Source organism: Nicotiana tabacum, chromosome 10 (assembly GCF_000715075.1).
Source record: "Nicotiana tabacum cultivar K326 chromosome 10, ASM71507v2, whole genome shotgun sequence".
Taxonomy (NCBI): Eukaryota; Viridiplantae; Streptophyta; class Magnoliopsida; order Solanales; family Solanaceae; genus Nicotiana; species Nicotiana tabacum.
The window spans coordinates 159,154,868-159,171,044 of NC_134089.1; the positions used below are offsets into that span (position 1 = coordinate 159,154,868).

At 39.6% G+C, this 16,177-nt stretch overlaps 2 long non-coding RNA genes and 1 pseudogene across 2 annotated transcripts; 1 reads left to right on the forward strand and 2 right to left on the reverse strand.

Annotated features, from left to right (window-relative positions):
• The first annotated feature begins 1,309 nt into the window (after positions 1 to 1,309).
• On the forward strand, positions 1,310 to 12,866 carry LOC142165494 (3,9-dihydroxypterocarpan 6A-monooxygenase-like; annotated as a pseudogene).
• Positions 12,867 to 13,656: 790 nt separating this feature from the next.
• On the reverse strand, positions 13,657 to 14,672 carry LOC107762381 (uncharacterized). The gene is made up of 2 exons (XR_012696030.1): positions 14,543 to 14,672; positions 13,657 to 14,128 (listed from the first exon to the last, which is right to left on the reverse strand). It is a non-coding gene; the product is annotated as an uncharacterized LOC107762381 (long non-coding RNA).
• A 130-nt stretch (positions 14,673 to 14,802) lies between these two features.
• Positions 14,803 to 15,863, reverse strand: LOC107762382 (uncharacterized). The gene is made up of 3 exons (XR_012696029.1): positions 15,787 to 15,863; positions 15,532 to 15,698; positions 14,803 to 14,885 (listed from the first exon to the last, which is right to left on the reverse strand). It is a non-coding gene; the product is annotated as an uncharacterized LOC107762382 (long non-coding RNA).
• Between the last annotated feature and the right edge of the window lie 314 nt (positions 15,864 to 16,177).

The following is a 16,177-nucleotide window of genomic DNA, read 5'->3' on the forward strand; positions in this document are numbered from 1 at the left end:
CATCGATGGGATAATCCGAGTCGTAAATTCTTCAAGGGGTGATCGCGAGCTGGCCACCATCATGCTTGAAGATGATGCAGATCTACCATCTGAAGTCTCACTATCAGGGGGGTCGTGGAAGGCGTAACTTTCCATGATGACGAGGTTGGAGTTGGTGGGCCACTTGTGGAAATTGTGGGTATCATACTTCGAGATGAGCCGTCGTCCTCGAGGCTGGCTGACGTTCCTTCGGTCTCCGATGAGAGAGATAAGGGTGTTGTTGAGGATATCTATGAAATGGGCTCCGATCTTGACGCCAATAAGGTGCGGATACTGAGCGAGGGGTTTACTCGGGTTGAAGTAAGGTTGGAAGGGTCCACTCGTACCATTGTGGTCCCTATGGACTGGGACCTGCTGGTAAACACGGAGGACATGGTCCTTTCCTTAGGTCCTCTTTTCTCTGTTGTGGAGGGAAAAACTCTCGAGACACTAGACGATGCTTCCCTATCGACAGGTATAGCTGGCCTCGCCCTTAGGGTAAATTTTTACGACCTTTTCAATTTCTGTGCCTTGCACTTTATTTTTTGGTTGATTTTTGTTTTCTTCCTCTCTCTATTTATTTTTTCTTTTTAGACCATTATTTTGGAGATCGAGAGTGATCGCCAAGAGGAGAGGCACAAAACTATTTTTCAGAAGATGGAGCAAAAGTACCGTGAATACCACAATAAGCATCGTGAGATCTGCAAGTGGTTTGGCGAGAGTGGCAATTTTTAGGGTATCCGAGCGAGGTGACACAGAAAGATTACGAGTTGATGAGAGTCATCAGCAAGTGCAGCATCCTCGAATGGGTGTTGAGAGACAAAGAAAAAGAGCTCGAGGTAAGCAAGGGAATTAAGGCCCAATGTGCGGATCTTCACGCCCAAGTGGTTTCGCTGCGGGCCGAGCTCGAATAATTCTTGATCAAGGTGGATGCTCTGAATGGCGAGGTCACCGAGAAGACTGCGGATTTAGAGAAGACTAAATTGGCTCGGTAGGCGACTTCGATAAAAGTGGAGGCTTTGGAGGCCGTAATCCGTGTTCTTCGATCTGAGCAGGAGAGTGATTTAGAAATGGCCAATCTCAAATAAGTGAGGCTCAATGAACAGACGGGGGAGCTAGAGAAAGAGGTTTCGAGCCTTGGTGACGAAGTTGTCATTTTCGAGGCTGAGAAGGCACAATTATTGGCTCAGCCGTCCTCTTTTCACACTTTTGATTTTCCCGATATTCCGTGGATTTGTATGAGAAGTGTATTCACGTTGAGGCCCAACTGGATATACTTAGAGATTTGATGATGGCAGGGAAAGTTTCTGAGGTCGACTTCGAGGATGCTCGTGCTAAGGCTCGTATAGCTCAGGTCGCTTGTGGCTATGACCTCACTATACTAGAGGCCAGTGATGGCGAAGAGAATGAGGGCGTGGATCGGATAGAGCAGGACGCCTGGTACGAGGATGGATATCTTGATGGCAATAATAGAGATACGGGTGGAGATGGAGCTGCAGATAGCGCTGCTGGGTTAGGCGGCGAGTAGTTATTTTTCTTTCTATTAGCTTGTAAACTTTGCACATATTTTTGTGGGCATCTGTTCTAACCTTTGTAAAGAACATATTTTTAGTATGAAATGCCATTTTCATTGCTTGTATCTGACTTTTTCTTTCTTTCTCAGGTTTATATGCCTCTTTCTTTTGTTTTGCCATTTGGTCACCTTAATCGTGAAAAACGTATTTTATGTATATTAAATGATGTCGAAATAGAACTCACTTTTGATCATAACCGAATGACAATAGGTTTTAATTCGAACAAGATCGAATGTAACTTGTGCTTAGTTAATTACGGCCGAGGGCCGAATGTACTCTGCTTAGTTAATTCGAGCGAGGTCGAGTGTAACTTTTAGTTAGTTAATTTGAGAAAGGTCGAGTGTAACTTTTGCTTAGTTATTTCGAGCGAGGTCGAATGTAACTTAGTTAATTCAAGCGAGGTCGAGTGTAACTTTTGTTTAGATATGGCCGGGGGTTAAATGGGTGTTAATTCGAACGAGGTCGAATGTAACTCGTACTTAAGTTAATTCGAATGAGGTCGAATGTAACCCATACTTAAGTTAATTCAAACGTGTTCGAATGTAACTTTTTCTTAAGTTAATCCGAACGAGGTCGAATGAAACTTTTGCTTAGTTAATTCGAGCGAGGTCGAATGTAACTTAATTAATTCAAGTGAGGTTGAATGTAACTTTTACTTAGTTAATTCGAGCGAGGTCGAATGTCACTTTTACTTAGTTAACTTGAGCGAGGTCGAGTGTACTTTTACTTAGTTAATTCGAACGAGGTCGAATGTTACTTTTGTTTAGTTAATTAGAGCGAGGCTGAATATTACTTTTGTTTAGTTATGGCTGGGGGCTAGATGGGTGTTAATTCGAACGAGGTCGAATATAATTCGTACTTAAGCTAATTCGAGCGAGCTTGAATGCAACTTTTGTTTAATTATGGCCTGAGGCTGAGTAGGTATTGAGGCAACATGGTTTTGGCAAAAATATGGGCGAACTTCATGCATTTTGTGCTTTATTCACATATATTAGAGAAATTTACATGTTTTTCGAGCTGGCATTCCAGTCCGCCTGTTTAGTGTCAGTTGGCATCCCAGTCCCAGTCTATTTAGTTCCTTCATTGGTCGACCTGGAGTAGTATTGAGAGGTTGGGTAATGAACTGACCATCCTGTACCTCCATCCGTTCGTACTTCCAACTTGAAGTGTCCCTATTGTCGCCTTATTAAAAACCTCCTCGAGAAAACTCAATTGGGAAAAAACTCAAGTGAGGGAAAAAGAGTGCGACTTGGAGAACACTCTTTCTTAAATGTTGAAAAACTTGAGTGGGCGACATTCCAATTATTTGGTAGCAGTTTTCCTTCCATCGTTTCTAGTTGGAATGATCCTTTGTTTGTTGTTGCCATGATTTTGTATGGGCTGTCTCAATTTGTTCTAATTTGCCTTCTCGCGGGGCTTGTGTTTTAGCTTTGAGCACGTTGTCCCTGACCTTGAGTGGTCTGAACTTAGCCTTTTTTGTTGTAATAGCATTCTGCATGTTGCTTTTGGGCGATCATCCTTATGGAGGCCATATATCTCTGTTCTTCGACTTCGTCGTTCCTTGGCCTGCTTCGACTCCGACTTTGACTAGTATTACTACATCGTCCCATAGAGTAATGAGTAGGGCGTCTCTCCCGTGCTTGTCTTCGGCATTTTCTGGTAGGCCCAAAGTACCTCTGGTAGTAACTCCCGCCATAGTCCCTTGGCGTCCTCGAGCTTTTTCTGCATGATGTTCAGTATTGATTTATTGGAGGATTCTGCTTATTTGTTGCCTGCGGGGTGATATGATGTTAAGAGTATCCTTTTGATATGCCTTTCTTCTCAAAAAAATCGGTGACCTTTTTTCCTGTAAATTGGGGTCTGTTGTCGCAACTGATCTCTATGGGGAGGCCGAAGCGACACACGATGTTTTTCTATATGAAGGTGATCACTTCTTGTTCGCGTATTTGGGCGAATGCTCCTACTTCTACCCATTTAGAAAAATAGTCAGTCAAAACCAAAAGAAATGGTACGTTACCTTGCCCCGTGGGGAGGGGGCCGACGATGCCATTCCTCATTTGATGAACGACCAATGGGAAGTAACGGAGTGGAGGTGCTCGCTTGCTTGGTGGATCATTGGGGCATATTTTAGGCATTACTCGCATTTTTTCACGAATTTTGCGGCCTCTTTTTTCATGGTGGGCCAGTAGTATCCTGCCCGTATGAGACATCTTACTAGAGCTCGATTACCAAAATGAGCTCCGTAGTGTCCTTCATGGACTTCTTTGATGATACGCCATGTTTGATTCGGGCCTTGGTATTTCGCTAGGCGACCCCCATATGTCCTTTTGTATAGGTCATTATGAATGATACTGTACCTGGCTACTTGCATCCGAAGCTTCTTGGCTTCTTTTTTATCATCTAGAGTACACCATCCTGCAAGTATCTAACAATACGGTTGCGCCAGTCCCAAGTTAAATTTAAGGTCCTTACCTTGATTTGATTTATCGATGAGTGGAGGAGGGTGACCACCTTTCCTTTTCCGGTTATGTTTTTGGTGGTTGCCACTAATATGGCGAGGCGGTCTACTTCGATGTTTTGTGCCCGAGGAATCTGGTCGAGCTGACATTCATCAAACCCGGGAAGCAATTTACAGATTTCGGTATGGCATTTTTATAACCTTTGCTCTTTGATCTCGAAAGTCCCTACGACTTGGTTGATGACGAGCTGAGAATCGCAGCGTAGTCTAACCCATCTCGCCCCTGCAATAACGGCCGAATACTTGGCCTCATTGTTAGTCATGTCTGGGTACCTTATGGATTGGTGAGTTACTTCACCTGTCGAGACTTCGAGTACAAGTTCCAATCTGGATCCTAACGCATTGGAAGCGTTGTCAATGTACAAAATCCATAGATATTGTATTTGTGGAGAAGCAATGGTGGCTTCTTTTTCAACTTTGGGCATTATTTTTGCGTTGAAGTCGGCGACAAAGTCGGCAAGAACTTGTGATTTTATCACTATTCGCGGTTGATATATGATATCATGTTCGCTTAATTCTATGGCCCATTTGGCTAACCCGCCTGATAGCTCGGGCTTATGAAGGATACTTCTCAAGGGGAGAGTGGTGACTACCGAGATGGGTTGGCACTGGAAGTAGGGTCTAAGTTTTCGTGAGGCTTTGAACAAGGCCAGGGCTAATTTTTCGAGGTGGGGCTAACTTGTCTCAGCGTCAAGTAATGTTTTACTAATGTAGTAGATAGGAGATTGCGTACCTTTATCTTCGCGGACCAGGACCATACTCACCGCTATTTCGGATACAACGAGGTAGATGAGGAGGCACTCCCCGGGTTCCGATTTGGAAAGCAGTGGTGGTGATGACAAGTAAGCTTTTAATTGCCTCAGTGATTGGGCGCACTTAGAGGTCCACTGGAGGTCGTTATCCTTTTTGAGTACATCGAAGAACTTGTGGCATCTGTCGGATGATCGCGAAATGAATCTTGACAGGGCGGTGACATGGTCGGTCAGCCTCTAAACTTGTTTTTTGGCAATTAAGTGCTCGGGTGTTCCTTCTATGGCTTTAATTTGGTCGGGGTTGACCTCAATGCCCCGCTGCCTCTCCAAGAAACCCAAGAATTTTCCTGAGGTCACACTGAGTACACACTTTTCGGGGTTGAGTTTTATTCCGTTTCGCCTGAGTATATCGAAGGCTTCTTTCAAGTGACCGATGTGATCTTCTCTCCTTTTGGACTTGACGAACATGTCATCTATGTAGACTTCCATAGTCTTGTTGAGTCGATCCTTGAACATTTTTGTCACCAACCTTTGGTATGTCGCCCCTGCGTTTTTCAGTCTGAAAGGCATAACTCTATAGGAGTATTTTCCTTGATGGGTGATGAAGGTCGTTTTCTCCCGATCATCTTTTTCCATGAGGATCTAATTGTTGCCCGAGTAGGTGTATAAGAAACTTAGCAATTCATGCCTGGCCGTTACATCAATGAGCTGGTCGATGTGAGGTAATGTGAATGAATCTTTGGGGAATGCTTTGTTTAAATCTGTAAAGTATACGCACATTTGCCACTTCCCATTTTTCTTTTTCACCATGACCACATTGGTGACCCATTGGGGGTATTTCAACTCCCTGATGAAGCCATTTTCCAATAGTTTTTTGACCTCCTCGCGCACTGCATTATTTATAGAGGAATTGAACTTCCGCTTAACCTGCCTTACCGGGGGGTGGAATGGATCGACATTCAACTTGTGTATAGCAATCTCCTTTGGGATACCTTGCATATTTGTATGGCAAAAAGCAAACAAGTCCGCGTTATCAGTTATGAATTGATGGAATTTACCTAGTTCTTGAAGCTTGTAGCTGATGTAGGCTTTCTTGTTGTGGTTGTTGTCATCAAGTTGGACGGTGTCGAGGTCTTCTATGATTGATTCTACGGCCTCTACTATTTTGGGATCTCTGATGACGTCTTCTCTTTTATCGCAGCTCGACCTAAGCCCTGTTAATTTCTATGCCTCTTTTTGCTTTGATCTTTGTTTGTTGGGTTGTTGTACAATCCAGGATAATGCGGTAGCATCCTCGAGATGTGCGTTATTCTCCTCGTATGCTAAATATTCCCCAAGGGGTTGGAAATTTGATAACTTGGTACGAGCTGGAGGGGATGGCCCTCATGGCGTGTATCCAGGGCCGGTTTATTATGGCGTTTTACGCTGTGTCCTAGTCCATAATATGGAACGTGGTTTCCAGAGTGACGCCGCTGGCCAGAACGGGGAGTGTGATTTCCCCAGATATTCGTTCAACTGCAATGTTAAAACTTGTCAGCGTGATGCAACATGGCACAATCTTATCCTCGAGTTTCATTTGTGCAAGTACTCGAGAGTGGATAATGCATGTACTACTTCCATCATCCACCATAATGCATCTCACATATGTATATAATATTTGTAAAGTGATAACAAGGGCATCATAATGAGGGAAAACCAAACTGTGGGTATCTGACTTATCGAAGATGATACTTTCTTCGAGTTTGTCATACTGTTCGTGAGTGATCCCCATTTAAGCTTGTGTGTTGTGGTGAAATTCACGCTGTTGATTGAAGCATTGTCACCGCCTTCGATGATCATTTGAATGGTGAGGGTCGGTGAGGGTAGTTTCGGAGGTCCCTGGTGTTGTTCACGTCCTCGGGCAATATTTGTCCTCCCTCGGTCGCTCAGTAATTCTTTGAGGTATCCTTGGCGAAGCAAGTTTACAACCTCCTGTCTTAGGGTAATGCAATCCTTAATTATGTGAACTCTCTCTTGGTGGAACTCGTAGAGGGCATCTGACTTTCTGGTGCTTGGATCTAACCTCATCTTCTGTGGCCACTTTACTTTTGGTCCGATTTTTTCCAATGCGTAGACTATTTTTTAGGGTGACAAAAAAAAATTGTGAGCAGATAACAAAGAGGGAATACCTCTCTAGTTCTGGTGAGTCCTTGTCCTTGGTCTAGGCGGGTCCTTTTCGTGGCGGTAGGGGCCATGATGGCGCTTCTGATATACAGCTAATGCCGTTCTGGGTTAGGTCGTGGAGTTGAGAGGTCCCTCTTGACATCATTTCTTAGATCCTTTTTTGACTCGGCCTGTACCGAGGTCAGTTGATGGGTTGGCCCATTTAGGTCATCCTCGTCTACATGGACCTCGGCATAGTAGGCATTAAGTATTTGATCCCATGTGGTTGGAGGATATTTCATAAGCCGACTTAATAACTTTCAGGTTGCCCTTGAGCCATTCCTGCTCTGCCCGTTTTGGAAAGCTACTACGGACATTCCTTCCGATACATTTGGTAAGTCCATCCTTACTCGGTTGAATTGAGCTCGGAAGTCCCTCAATCCCTCTACGGGCAATTATTTGATGTCGAATATATCGTTCTTTCTTGCCTCTGCTTTTTTGGCCCTAGCATGGGCCGTTATGAACTTTTCGGACATCTCTTCGAATGTTTTGTTGGAATGCGCCTGCAGCTGTGAATACCAAGTTAATGCTCTTTCAGTGAGGGTCTCTCCGAACTTTTTCAACAAGATGGAGGATATTTGTTCTTTGGCGAGGTCATTGCCTTTTACAGCGGTGACATAGTGAGTCGCATGATCTTCAGGATCAGTCGTACCATCATATATTTTCAGATAGGACGACATTTTAAAGGTCTTTGGTATGACATGTAGGGCGGCTTTATCACTGTATGGTTGTTCGACAACCAACATCTCATTTTGGAAAGAGTTTCTAGGCACCCGATATTTGGTCGACTCTTTCTTGGTGCTCTCTCATTTGGTCCCGAAGCACCTTGTTCTCGTTTTCCATTTCCTCCATATTTTTCAAAATGGTTGTGAGGGTGTCGTCGCCAGCATTATTAATAGTGTGAGTAATATCTGTTATCGGAGGGAAAGGGCCATGCTGCTCGACCGTTATCAGTGCAATGCAAGTCCTTGCATTTTCTCGTACTGTCTCCTGGGCGGGCTTGTTGAGGATGCTAGTTAGTGTGTTAGCTAGCCAAGTCTCAAGGAGATTTTTCACTGCTGGTGGTGTCTCTTCCGTTGTGGACGTGGAAGCTCCTTTACCGTAGGACGTTGCAATACTGTCTTGAGGGAGAGGCGACCCACCTCGCCTGGGAGAGGCATTAGGCATCATGTCCTCGCCTTCTATTTTAGAACCTCATTGATGGAGTTTAAAAAATTGATGGTGAGGTCTACCACTGCTCTCATTCTTTCTTCTCTGTTACCTGTCATGTCAGATCTGTGTGTACAAGGAAAAGGGAGCTTTGTTCCGTGTTTTTTTATGAGCAACCCATAATAGTTATAAATCTTGAAGAAACTAAAAATTTAACTAGGGAATCCCCACAGACGGCGCCAAATTGTTTGACGAAAGTGTAAACCTTAGGTTAAATTATTAAATCTTGTATAATAAAGAGTTAAATCCAGTTAATAATAATATCTCTAGATTTAGAATTAGTTGGTATGAAAATGTGGGATAGCACTTGTGAAGAATTAAAAGCAGTGTGCATTTAATATTCTAAAAGATTTAAGCAATAATAGAGGAGCATCAAGCAATAAATTGCAATAAATGGTATTTGTATAAATGAAGAATATTTCACCCAATATTGAATGAGGTGGATAATTCTTCTCTCTGACAGTGATAAATGACAAACAAATCTTAGGATATTGGAACTATTTTCGGATCTGATGGAAATGTATGAGACAATGGATGATGGAATCTTAGTAAAAATATAGAATCTATATCTTTTCTAGAGAGAAAGTCTTCTTCTCAAAAAAGTGTTCTTATCCAAATGAATATTACAAGCCTTATTCCCTTATCTCCTTTTCTATTTATATGGGACATATCCCTAGTCAACTATAATAGTACAAGTGCAGAGAATATTCAATGTAATATTCTCTTTGATATCTTATTACAAAAATTAGCTGTTAGTACTCTGTCATTGGTGCTCGACCTCGACCATTGTTAACTTTCCGGCTACGAGTTTCACTGTTTACTAGTTGACCTCGGTCACATCGTTTTTCTTAATTTCTCATTGTGCTAAATTCTCTTAGGGCAAATTTTGACCTATACAATATGTACCGGAGAAAAAATATAATTTAAGTTTAGCTTTCTTTCTTTGAATCGTGCGGGAAGTACTTCTTAATCAACTGTGGATAAGTTATAATAAGTTAAGGTTAGAATTAGACATTTCAAGTAGTTTGATGTATCCGCTGAATAGATACAAGTCTTTTTCTACATAAGACAGGATGATTGGCAGTGAGAATTCATATAGCCGATTGCTTTTTTTGCCTTTCAAAATATTGCGTATAAAGAGAAAGATATGTGGTCTTCTTGGACGGCTGAGAGTGTTATGTAAAATGGATTGTGGAGGATGCCCGATTCGGTTGAAAACCTCACTTCCTCCCTCGATAAGTCCAACCTTCTCTATCAGCTTGTTCCGATAGAGGATCATGCTAGGGTCAGATGATCCTTCCACCCTTGCTTTAGGATTTTGATCTGCTACTTTATCCGGGTAATATAGATCATCGAAAAAATCTCGAAGATTAAGGTAGTGATTTAGTAGTAAGATGGCTGTATTACCTCCCCTTAACTTATGTGGGAATGCAACGTCAATTCTAAGACATGTACCTTTATCTGTTTCTAGGTCTGCTTCCTCCATAGAATCTATACTAACCTTTCCTACTCATATTAAAAAATAAAACGTGCATAAATGATCACTTCCATTTCTAACTCCTCTTTAGTGGTTGACAAAATGGATTAAAAACCACAGTTATCCATTATTATTCACTAAAAAATTAATTAGATAATGAACTTTTTAAAAATGAGTGTAATATGAATCGGAAAAGATTCATATTATCCACTTAAAAAATAGATAACGAATAGGTTTAACTTTTATATTTGCAAAGACTCAAATTGGGACTCTTCAAGTTTGGAAGACTAGGAATTCTACCAAAAAATATTTATATTTAAGAAGCCATGGATAATATGGTTAATTAACCCATTTTTTTTATCAATTATTAAATATGGCTCAGATCGAATATTTTATCCGTTCTTACATTATTTGTTTCTGACCCACTTATATCTGATCTGACCGGCCCGTTTGCCAACCCTACTCCTCTTCATCTAATTGGTTGATCAAGAAATATAGAAAATCAGGAAGGATGGAATAAATAAATTACAAAATACAAAAAAAAAAAAAGTAAAAACAAAATTTTGAGGGGGTTTGCACGGAGGGGTAGGGTGTAGGGTAGTGTAGAAAAACAAAAAAAACAGAAAATTGAAAATACAAAAAAACGTTTTAAGGGGGTTTGCGTGGCCGGGAGAGGGGGAGTGGTGGTGCAGAAAATTGAAAATACGAAGAAAAAAAAGTAAATTTTTTTTTGAGGCGGAGGGGGTAGGGTTATGCAGAAAAACAAAAGATAGAAAATTAAAAATCCAAAAAAAAAAAGTGAAATTGAGGCAACTAAGTAAATTTCTAGATAAGTTGGGTTGAGATCCTTTTGTTTTGAGTGAGTTTCATGTGTTGTATTCGGGATACTTAATAGGTCAGAATGAGTTATAAAAACTAATGGATTAACTTGGGCTCAACCCAAAATGACCCATTAGCTAAAATATTTATAGCCCAGCCCATTAATCTCTTGGTTGGTTAGGCGGATTGAATGGGTTTGGGCTCAAATTGTCACCCCTACCAATCATCGGTCATATGTATCTTCTTGGTTCAGTGTTACACCAGTCGTTTCAGAAATTAGCATTGCACTATGGACCATTCATGTTGATCCATGCTGGTGCATCATCATCATATATAGTGTCGAACGACGCCATAGCAAAAGAAATTTGTATGACCAATGATATCAATTTTGCTACTAGGCCAGAATTTGGCTCTTAAGAGTACTAAATTTACAAAGACACCTTGTTTTCCACTTTGGACTATAGCAAGTATTGGATTTTTATGAAGAAATTTTGCATGACAGAGATTCTCTCCCCTCAACAGATTACTAAATTTGCTGATGTTAGGAAGGAGGAAATGATGAAATTATTGGAATTTTTTGCTAAGTGTTCAGAACAAGGGGAGGATTGTGATGTTGGAAATCAACTTATGGCTATGATAAATAATCATGAGCACAAGAACCTCAACTAATGTCAATGAGAGCGCGGAGATAAGAGAAATCTCTAAGGGAATAACATTACTTTCAGGTCAGTTGAGCTTAGGTGAAGTGTTTGGTCCAATTGAAGAAATATGGTCTTCTTGGAGTTGGAAGAAAGGTTAAAGCGTTGTTGCTTAGGTTTGATAAGTTTATGGATTGGATAATCAAGAAACACGAAGAGGAAAGGCGCGCTAGAAGTAAAGAGAAGAAAGATATGATGGATATTCTTCTGGGAATTGCAGAGGATAAAAATACTGAGATAAAGCTCACTAGAAATGGCATCAAGGGTCTTTTCTTGGTAAGAATCATCTCCTTAGAAAGATGGATCCACGACTTAAATTTGACGCGTTCAACCTTTATGTTTGAAATTTTAATAATTGTTGAAATTTTAGTGACTTTTCACATATATATACCTATGCTCTATCTAAAAATGATAGGTTCAGTTGATGGTTCTTTTATTTATTTATAGAAATTAACTTAAATACTCGTCCGCCCAAAGCCTCGCGATAACATAAAATTAACCTTATGAATTGAATCTTAAATAAGCCCCCCACCATTTTCATCAGACAGTGAAGTAGGAGCTCGCTCCCTAACTAGCGGTACTTCTATAGCTTACCTCTCAAGGTCCTGTTTGAAAGGCAGTTTCCAAAATAATAGTTGGAAAATGTATATATTATGTATATTTAGTGTATAACAAATGTATATTGGCTAGGAGATACAAATATTTTTGATCGAGCGGCCAAATATGTAACTTCCCCTTCTTTTTTAGCCTTATTTAATAGGATATGTTCTTGGGAGGAACTTATACAACAAGTGTTGCTTTGAAATGGGCGCTCGCGGAGTTGCTAAACCATCCAAAAACCATAAAGAAGCTGCAACAAGAGATTGACAGAATAGTTGGGGTAAAAACAGATTGGTTGAGGATTTAGATATATAAAATCTTCCTTATCTACAAGTTGTTGTCAAGGAAACTCTAAGGTTACATCCTTCGTTGCCCTTAGTGTTCCGAAAATGCAGGGAAGATTGTGAGATCAATGGCTACAAAATACTTAAAGATTCTAGGCTTGTAGTCAACCTTTACGCGGTTAATAGGGACTCAAATGCATGGGCTGATGCAGATGATTTTGTACCAAAGAGATATCTTAACTTAAACGAGAACCTTGCGATCGAGCCTGATGAATTGGAGGCCATTAAAGAAGGCCAAAACTTTTGTTATGTGCCATTTGGTGGAGGAAGGAGAGGATGCCCTGGTGCTGGACTTGCAACACCAATATTGCATAGGACACTTGTGCAATGATCCAATGTTTTGATTGGAAAATTAAAGGTGGAGAAACACTTAATATTGAGCTGGATTTTCTGCTGCCATGGTTTATCCTTTGGTTTGTTATCCTGTTATGCGTCTTAAAAAGGACAGCCCGGTGCACAAAACATTCCGCATTCGCACAGGGCCCGAGGAAGGGCTGCAACCCGAGTAATGTGATATAGACAGAGCTAACCTTATACAAGCATCAATGGCTGATTCCATGGTTTGAACCCGTGACCTATTGGCCACACGGAGAAACTTTACTGTTGCTCCAACTTTATTGTTATGTGTGTTAATCCACTAGAAATTGCCAACTGATTGGACTACTTTAGGAAGGAGCCAAAGGTCTTAATTTTAGTTTAGACTGTTAAACTTAGTTGATGTTGTTACAGTCTGATTTAGTCAATATCATGTTTATTTGCCTTCATATTATATATCATTGGAAACTAGTGAGTGAAGAATCTGGATTTTAAGTATGAATCTTTGAGGGAACATAACAAAAATAATTGCCGTATCAAAATTGATATTTTAGACAAAAGGTAAATTAAAAAACTAGAGTTCGGGTTTTGGATCCAACCTCTCACTCAAGAAACTGGTAAAAGTCATTTACTTTTGTTGCATCTTTCGCAGTCTCAATCCTCCTCAGCCTGGACTAGGCTGCATTGCCGTACCTTCATACCTTCGTTTCAATGTCTTGTCTTAAGGTCATCCCGAGTCACTTTATTAAAGCATAATTTTGCTCGTTTACATTTTTTAGTCTAAATCTATTTCCTTTATACGCACCATTTAGAGCATTCTAAAGAGAAGACTTAGAGATTCAACACATGTCACAACCATCAATCTTTTTTTTAATCTATGCAAATTAACACACACACACACACATATATATATATATATATATATATATATATATATATATATATATAAACATAAACAACTCTGCATAGCTGGTTGAAATAAATCAGGATCTAGGATTTCTAGAATATGAGTGCACTACTAAAGAAAGGAGAAAAGAAAGTATAAAGTAGGAATAAATCCATGTTTCTTTGGGTAATAACTCAGTATTCAACCAAATGCACTATTCAATCTTTTTGAAGAATGGAGCCCGTAGATAATATTAGACCAATTATAAAAAATATATACAAAAATATCTAGTTGGATAGAGAGATCATGAGTTCACGTAACCCATAGTCTAAGCTATAAATCCGCCCCTGCTCGTACAGATGGATTGTAACAATTTCCTCATAAGAACAAACATAGCTAACAAGCATAAATAAACACATATTTATTCCAAAGATAATAGGAAGGGCATAGGGAGAAGTAGTTTAAGGAGTTAGTTGAAGAATTACTTTTCCAACATTGGAGCTAGAAAATAGAGATGCTAAACTCTCCAAAAAGCTCTCAATACCATTGTAGATTTTGTGTATGGAGTTTATTTTGCCCTCTTTCAAGTAAACTCCCATCTCTTTTATGAATTCCTCAAAGTGGTTATAATATGAACTCACCATAAACCCTTTCATCATAACTTCTTTACCCACCATGTTCAATAGGTTCCGAACCCCTTCTCTTTCTGTCCAAACCTGCAAAATAATAATAAAAAAATATTGGTGATTAGAGCTTTTATTTTTATTTTTCAATAGCTTGAAAGGAATAAGGGGAGACTTGGAGCAATAGTAGAGTTGTCTCTGTGTGACCTATAGGTCATGGATTCGAGCCGTGAAAGCAATCACTATATGCTTGTCCTTGTAGGCTGTCTGCATCACATTCTTGGGGTGCGGTCTTTCCATAGATGTTGCATGAACGCGAGATACTTTGTGTACGGAATTATCCTTGTAGGTTGTCTACGTCAAGAAAAAAGACCCAAGTTTGTACAAAAGTTAGATATTTTTACACAAATAGTCAGTCAGGTTTATTGTTTATTTTTTCTAATTAGTATATATGAATTATATATGATTATACACATATTATACATGGATTAAAACATTGAAGGATACCTTGTTATACTCGGATATCATCCCACAAAGTGCAATACGAGCTCCGTGGTTAACATGATTAAGAACAGCCTCAAGCATTTTACCACCAACATTGTCAAAATAAACATCAATCCCATTTGGGAAATATATGTAAAAGGTAATACAATAATAGTGTGCATGTCAATCGCTAGAAAAGTAGTCCAAGGAAAATAAAAAGATTTACTAGCTAGTAATTAGTACTACCAAAAACCTAAATTTTTTGAAGAAACAAAGAAATTTACTTGGTTAATGCAGCATCATAATTTATCTCTACACGATAATTAGAAGCATCATCGTAACCACATTCTTCTTTCAATAGCTTCACCTACACATAAATAAAAAACGAATATCCATATCAATTACAAGTCAAATTAATTTATCTCCTCTATAAAAGACTATAAAACTTTAAGGAACCTGTTATGATCTAACATGAAGGTTGCAGCTGGATTCGAAATGAAGAAGAGCAATAACAGAAATTAGGAAGGAATAACAGAAATTCAAATGGACGACTAGGATTAGTTTAAGCTTTAATGAACCCCAAGGGCCACGATTTAGCCACATAGTTGTTGGTTGTTATAACCAACTGCATCAAAGAGAAGGAGGCATCGTTCAACAGAAGTATTTCCTCTTCCTCTTTCCTCACTCTCTTCTTCAGCTATGGAGACTAGTTAGGAGTAGTCATTTCTCATTCCGTTGTAATAGTTAGTTTTTTTTTAATCAATATATCAGAAAATTGTCCCAAAAAAACACTCTATTTCCATTTCTGTATTTGATTTCCTTAATTCGATTTGAGTACATTACAGAACCAAGTTATATCAAGATAGCTTGTACAAAGCAGCTTCTGAAATCATTCTAGCGAGTTGTAAAATCTTAACCTAAATTTTGTAATTGGAAGAGAAAAAGTCTCATATTATATAGTGTAAGTTTTAAGGGCATATAGTAAATAATTTGGGATGTAAAATAAATAATGCCTTATCATCCGAACCAACACTTCCAACAACTCGACACCCTTTTACTTTGGCCAGTTGTCCAGCTATAATTCCAACTCCTCCCACTGTAGCCGATATGTACACATTCGATCCCGCTTTAGCATTTCCTATCTTTTCTATGCCCACCCACGCAGTTATACCAGGCATTCCTATAGCACGGTGAAGAAAAAAAACACATAATTACGTGATCTTGATTTAAGTTTAAGAATTGGAGGAGGAGAGGTATTAGGTATATACCTAAGCAACTAAGATAATCGGGCAACGCAATCCCAATTGCAGGAGTAATCTTCTGAAGCAAATTTGAGGGCAAATATGGCTAAGTACTATATCTCCCTCTGAAAACTTGGCGTCCTTAGATTGGATTACCTTCCCCATTCCCAACGCTCTTATCACCTGCAATTTTTCATTTTATTAATTAATATCTGCATACTAGAGCTATACATTTTTATTACTACAACTTTGGCTGAAATTAAAGTTTGTTAACTGTAAACAGAATACTTATACTATTTCTTTTTCGCTATTTAAGTTACTCTTGTCCTTTGAAGCGTGTACTAGTTACCCTCTCAGTTTTTTTTTTTTTGATTTCCCACTTGGTGTCCGGTACCTGTATTGGGGCCCGAGTAAATCC